Here is a 6173-nt window from a genome sequence, read left to right as displayed (position 1 = left end):
AAGCAGAAAAACAGGTATCTACGTGCCTGTATGGTGAGGAAAGTTTAATTTCTTTCGAAGTTTTCCCGCCTATGTTCGAAACTAGCTGTCGTTCATTCTTTTGTTTTCTTTTTTGGTAAACTTTATTATTTTATTTTTATCCTTCAATTCTTTGTTCTTCCAATTTCATCCTTTAATTTCTTTTCTTATTCCTTTTTATCATAAATTTAGTAAATAATAATTTAAAAAATAAAGTTATTAAACCTAGTTGAGTTCATGATCTGAATCACAAGTTTGACAATTTAAACTGTAAAATCTGGCTCAATTCAATAAATTATTATCTTAATATTTTAAAAAAAGATTTTATTTTAAATTTTTTAAAAGTATTTGATTTATTTGAAATTAGTTTTCATAATATATTTTAGTTTGATTTCTAAAGAATTAATTTATTTTTATTTTTTTATAGAATTATTATAGTCTAAATCGATCTAGTATATTACTGTTTTAATATTATTTAAAATAAAATATCATTTGAATTTATGTTATTAAATTCAAACCATGTTTTTATTAGATGTCCAAATTACTTTTGAATCTATGTGATTACGCTTTTTTTTAATTATTATTTGGCTTTTTTTGTTCAACTTGTTTTTCATTTAACCAATGCAAGGTAATAATTTATTACACACTTTGTAATTCTAATAACTATAGATAAAAAGAGAGGAAAATATATAGGAAAAAATAATAAAAGAATAATTTTTTGGGATTTTTTACATTATGTGCTCTATAGAATAATTTGATTGGCTCTACAATTTACGAAATTTTAGCTTTTGTTATTATTGGGTATTTGGTCCCTTCACTATAAATTTTATATTTGTTTAGTTCTTCGAAAATATATCTTTTCCTAATGTTATCCCTAAGTACTTATGTGTACAATATCATTCTATCCTTCTGTCAACAACCATGAAAGACCTTCACTCACGCTGGCCAATGGCACTAAGAAAAGAAAAAAGAAAAAAAGAAAAGAAAAGAAAAGAAAAGAAAAGAAAAAGAGTTTCTCATTTTGGAGCAAATAATGACTTGTTCACCAGTTATTTATTTATAGCAGTTGAAGGAGGCACTGTGTGTGTATAAAATAATGAACAGAATGATAACATTATGGTTGGCGTTTGTTTCATGCAAAACATTTTACAGAATTTTTTTCTCAATTTTTTGTATTTATTTTTCATAAAATATTTTGTAGGAGAATTAGCCAGTGTAAAATATTTTATAGTCAATTTTTAGTTTTTTTAAAGATATTTTCAACTCATAAATTTCATAAAATGTTTTACGACAATAATTCACTTATAATTTTACAAAAACAAAAGCTTTTCCACGTGTTTATTTTATTTTATTTTTACTAAGAAGATATAAAAACAATTTCAAATAAATGACAAGAAAATTAAATGGAAAGATTAACACATGACATGAAATATTTAAGATATTTTTTCATATATATAAGATTCTATAAATAAAAATTAATTAATAAAATAATATCATATATTATTGACAAAAAATTTAAGAGACCTTACAAATCTCTACATAGAAAGGGTCTCACCCTCAACATTAGTAGAATAGCTATGGGTGATAACAGCCTCACTAAACGTTAACTTCTCCATCATCAACAACAACTACCCATCCTTATTGTAGTAGTGACTATCCTTAAGTAGGCTCTCTTCTCTTTCTTCTCATACATTCTAATTATCCTTTTCTTTTTCTTTCTTGCTTGTTAAAAGTAGAATGTGAATTAATTCATGTTATCTAAGCTTTGCATAGCTTGGTCACTAGATTAAGCTAGTGACAAAGTTATGCGGTTCAGACCCTCATCCTAACCCTTATGGTCTGCATAGGTCTAGACCACTAAAAAAAAAAAGGAAAATTGTTGGGCTTTTAGGTAGCTCAACTAGTTGAGCAAAGCTTGGATCTCAGGTCTAATCAACTCAACTCTTAAACTATAGGTATGTTTGACAAACACACTTTCATATTTTTTTCTTAGTTTTAATTTACTTTTATTTTAATATTTAGCCAAACATATTTTTAAAAAATTTTAGAAAATTCAAAAAGAATTCAGGAACCATTTTGAATTTGTTTGTGGATCTCTCACATGTTTTTCCAATAATCTTATTTAATATTGAGTTATAGACTTACATTGTGAGATACAGATTTAGAATTAAAAAATATTTAGTTTTCTCTGAATTTTTTTAAATCCAAAACAAATTAAAAAAATTCCTCATTTCAAAAACATGAAAGTATTGTTTTCATGCATGTAACTTGATTTTAAAAGTTTCAAGCATATTTTATATGAAAAAATAACTCGCAAGTTCATCACATTTTGTAAAATACCAAAAACCAGTTAATGGGTATCACAACAAGTTTGCGATTATTCATTAGGATTTGGCCAAAATTTCAAATAGAATTTTTTTTTTTTACCTTTTGAATTATATGATAATTAAGTTTTAACATGATAAGATAAGAATCTCCTTATTAAAGAGGACTTTTCTTAAATCTTAGACAGACTTTTCAAAGCTTTAGAATGTTAGGTTTTAACATGATAATGATTTTCTTAATAAGAAAGACTTTTCTCGAACATTAGATAGACCAATACATAAAAATACAACTTAGAAGAAATAATAAAGCAGTTTATCATAGGCAGGGTGCACTAAAGATGATATATTTTCTCCTTGAACAACCAGTCTCCTTACCTAGACTCTCATAGATTTTTTTTTGGTCCCCAATTTTCTTTTGTCATTTTGTTCCCTTATTTTTTTTTCATCTTATTTGGTCTTATATTTCATTGATTTGGGGTTAGTCTTTGTGATTTACTTTTATATTTATGTACATGGACCTTGCAATGTCAAGATAATATTTTGTTGCTCGATTAATGCTTGGTTTTGCAAATCAAATTCAATTTTATTGATCGAAATTGAATATTAAACAAATGTGTAATCCCTTTTGTTTGCTAACATCATGGATTTATTTGCATTTTCAAGGAATTTTTTTTTCAATCACTCAACTTTTATCTTTCTAATTTGATCCTTTCACATTGATATTTTTAAAGAATACTTCATATCTTGTTTTTCTTATCTATATGTAGGGTTCTAGCAATGTCAAGATAAGATTATGGTGTTTAATTGATGCTCGATTTGGCAATATAAAATCAAATTATATTGATGTAAAATGATTATGTGTTTTAATAATCAAAAATGGAATTTAAACAAACATGGTGGGCTAAGGTAAACTAGTAATGCAAATTGGTTGGAAGTGTGTTACACTCATCATTTTATTAATGCTTGCCACCATATTCTGGTGATATGTACAACTACCTTTGATGGTCGAACACCACCATATACGGTGCATTGGAAATGGCATGACAAGATCTTTTTGTTGGTGTGATGATTGTGATCATTGGTGGTGTGTCACAATCTCTTTCCTCTTCCTTTTCTCCTCCTCTCTCTTTTTTGTATGCTCTCCTCAGGATTCATGTTGCTCTACCAAAAATATTTTTCCTGTCATTTTGTTTTTTATTTTAAATTTATTTTTTTTGGACTTTTTTTTTGCTTTAGGTCCCTTTTTAGAATTGATTTCATCATTTAATACTGGATTTGTTAGGAATTGGGGTTTGTGATTTTTTTCAATGGGGCGATTCCGATCTTATTATCCATGTCACGAGTTTAAAATATTAATTAAGGTTAACATTGGTCTTTTTTTATATTGTTTTACACTGATTTTTATTTTTAGTTTCATCTTTTAACATTGAGTTTGTTGAAAATTTATTTTTCATAATTTTATTTGCTTTTCTTTCTAAAGAGTTATTCTAGTCTCTTAATTTAGGTCGCGGGTTTGATGGGTTAGCTCAGGTGACTAAATCTTTTTTCAAGGATTTTTTTTTAAGATTTCATATTTTTTCAGTTTTTTCCTTCAAAATTATGTTAGTTTAAGAATTGAGATTCACAATTTTTCACATATTTTTCTTCTATTAGGTTATCATATTCTCATGATTTGGCTCACCAGGTTTAGTGATCTTGTTTGGGTTTACTAGTGTTATTTTTATTTAATTTGTTATTTGATTTTTGTTTATTTTATCCTTTTATATTTAAATTGTTGGGAATTGGATATCATTATTGTTTTTTTTTTTTTATCTCTTTCTATTGGATTATCCCGACTTCACGACCTAAGTTATAAATTTAGCATGATAACTTAGATGAATTATGATTATTTTTTTTCTTTTTAGATATTGTTTTTAATTTTAATATTTAATATTAAATTATCCTAGAATTAATCTTTATGTGGGTCATCATGATGCTTTTTATTTTTTTTATTTAATCTATTTTTTTTTATCATAATAATTTCTTCTTCTTCTTCTTCTTTGTCAAAAAATGTTGCCCCACCCATACCATAATATAGGGTGTCCATAATGTAGCTACGGCTACAAAACTCACTTGTCTATGAGTTATTCAAAGTACAATTCAAATGTCAAATCAACTCGTTTTGTTGTTGTAGAGTAGCTTTTCCATATATGGCTGCAATTTCAGCAGTTAAAAGATATGAGCAAACCACAATTGCAGATAGATGGCAGCATCATCAATCAATCCAAAATATTCCCACTTGTGTGTTGAAAACTAACCACACAAGCAAAGTGCCTATGAAACATCATATATATAATTCAAGTGATTGCACTAAAAAAAAGTAGATGGCGAAATTCTCTATTTAAGCATGACCAAATTAATACGCAATCAAAGATTCCTTCTTGCTACTCAATATCGGTGACCCATGCTTGGATCTCACGAGGCCCCTATAGTTGCTCTCATCTTCCTGACCTACCACAATCATTGAAGAGTTCAATAAATTTGAAAATGATTTGATAAATGTAAGATTCTCATCTCATCCTCTTGGAATGGACTGACTTCAACCAAAAAAAACTTCACCATCCATAATAATAAAAATAAATAGGGATTTATATAGTTATTAAAATTAAAATTTATAAGATTAATTGAAATACATATAAATTATCAGAACTCTTATATTAATTAAAAAAATCATCTTAGAACAATGATCATGAATTTAAGCTCTTTTAAAAATATTAAAATTTTATATAGTTGTGAACTTCAAGACTCATAAAATTACTCGAAATACGCACAAACTCAGCTAAATATACATGTTAATATTAATAAAAAATTCATCTTAAAACATGTTAGAGTGTGATGTGGTTGTAGTTTAAATTTTTTTTCTTCAAAATATATTATAATAATTTTTTAATTTTTTAATTTATTTTTGATATTAACATATCAAAATAATTTAAAAATATAAAAAAATTAAATTTTCATAAAACAGTGGTCTCCTGTAAAACGCAATCTTAGTTTTTCGTGCCGCCGAAGTCCACCGACAAACAGTGTAAGGAAACGTCTTCTAAGGTCTATCATCAACAGTTGTCTCTCCACATGCATTGCTAATCCTATAAAACATGTTGAACTGATCAAACGTTAAATAATATGAATATTTGAGGAGAAATTGAAACCAAAATTAAAATGAGAGAAAAGTAGGATGAAGGGTTTGTTTGACATTGCTTGTTGTTGTTATTGATAGGGATTATGTGCAAAAGCAAATGGTATTTTCATGTCACACGCATGCATACTCATAAGGTTTGGGCTCTACAAGCCAATTAAAATACTTTTTTTTAATAAAAGAATTCTACAGCAGATTAATATTAATTTTTTTTAATAAATTCACAAATCATACTAAAAGGGTATGATTTCTTTTGAAATTGGATTATTACAAACTAATCTCACTAACACTTTTGTCTCTTTCATACACATGTTTAGAATACTTTCTTAGGAATGAAATCAAGTTGAGTAAATAATGTATTTTCATTTATTCAAGTCAAATGAATTTTAGAATTTTAAAAATTATTCTAAAAAAATTCAATTAAAAAAATCAAATGGATTTAATCTGATCAAATAGTTGAAAGTAATTCTAAACCCTCATGATTATGATGATTTGGATGACATCCATATCTTAAAAAAGTGCATGAGACATTATTTGGTGACCAAACCCTGCACTTCCAATGTGTTGCTGGAATAGGCATTGTGTCCTCTTCCTCTAGGCAAGACTTGTGATGATGGATGATGAATGATTTTTTATTGGTAATTTTTTTTCTATTT

This window comes from Populus euphratica, unplaced genomic scaffold, assembly GCF_000495115.2.
Source record: "Populus euphratica unplaced genomic scaffold, PopEup_1.0 scaffold297.1, whole genome shotgun sequence".
NCBI lineage: Eukaryota > Viridiplantae > Streptophyta > Magnoliopsida > Malpighiales > Salicaceae > Populus > Populus euphratica.
Note: the sequence above shows the minus strand (reverse complement) of the source record.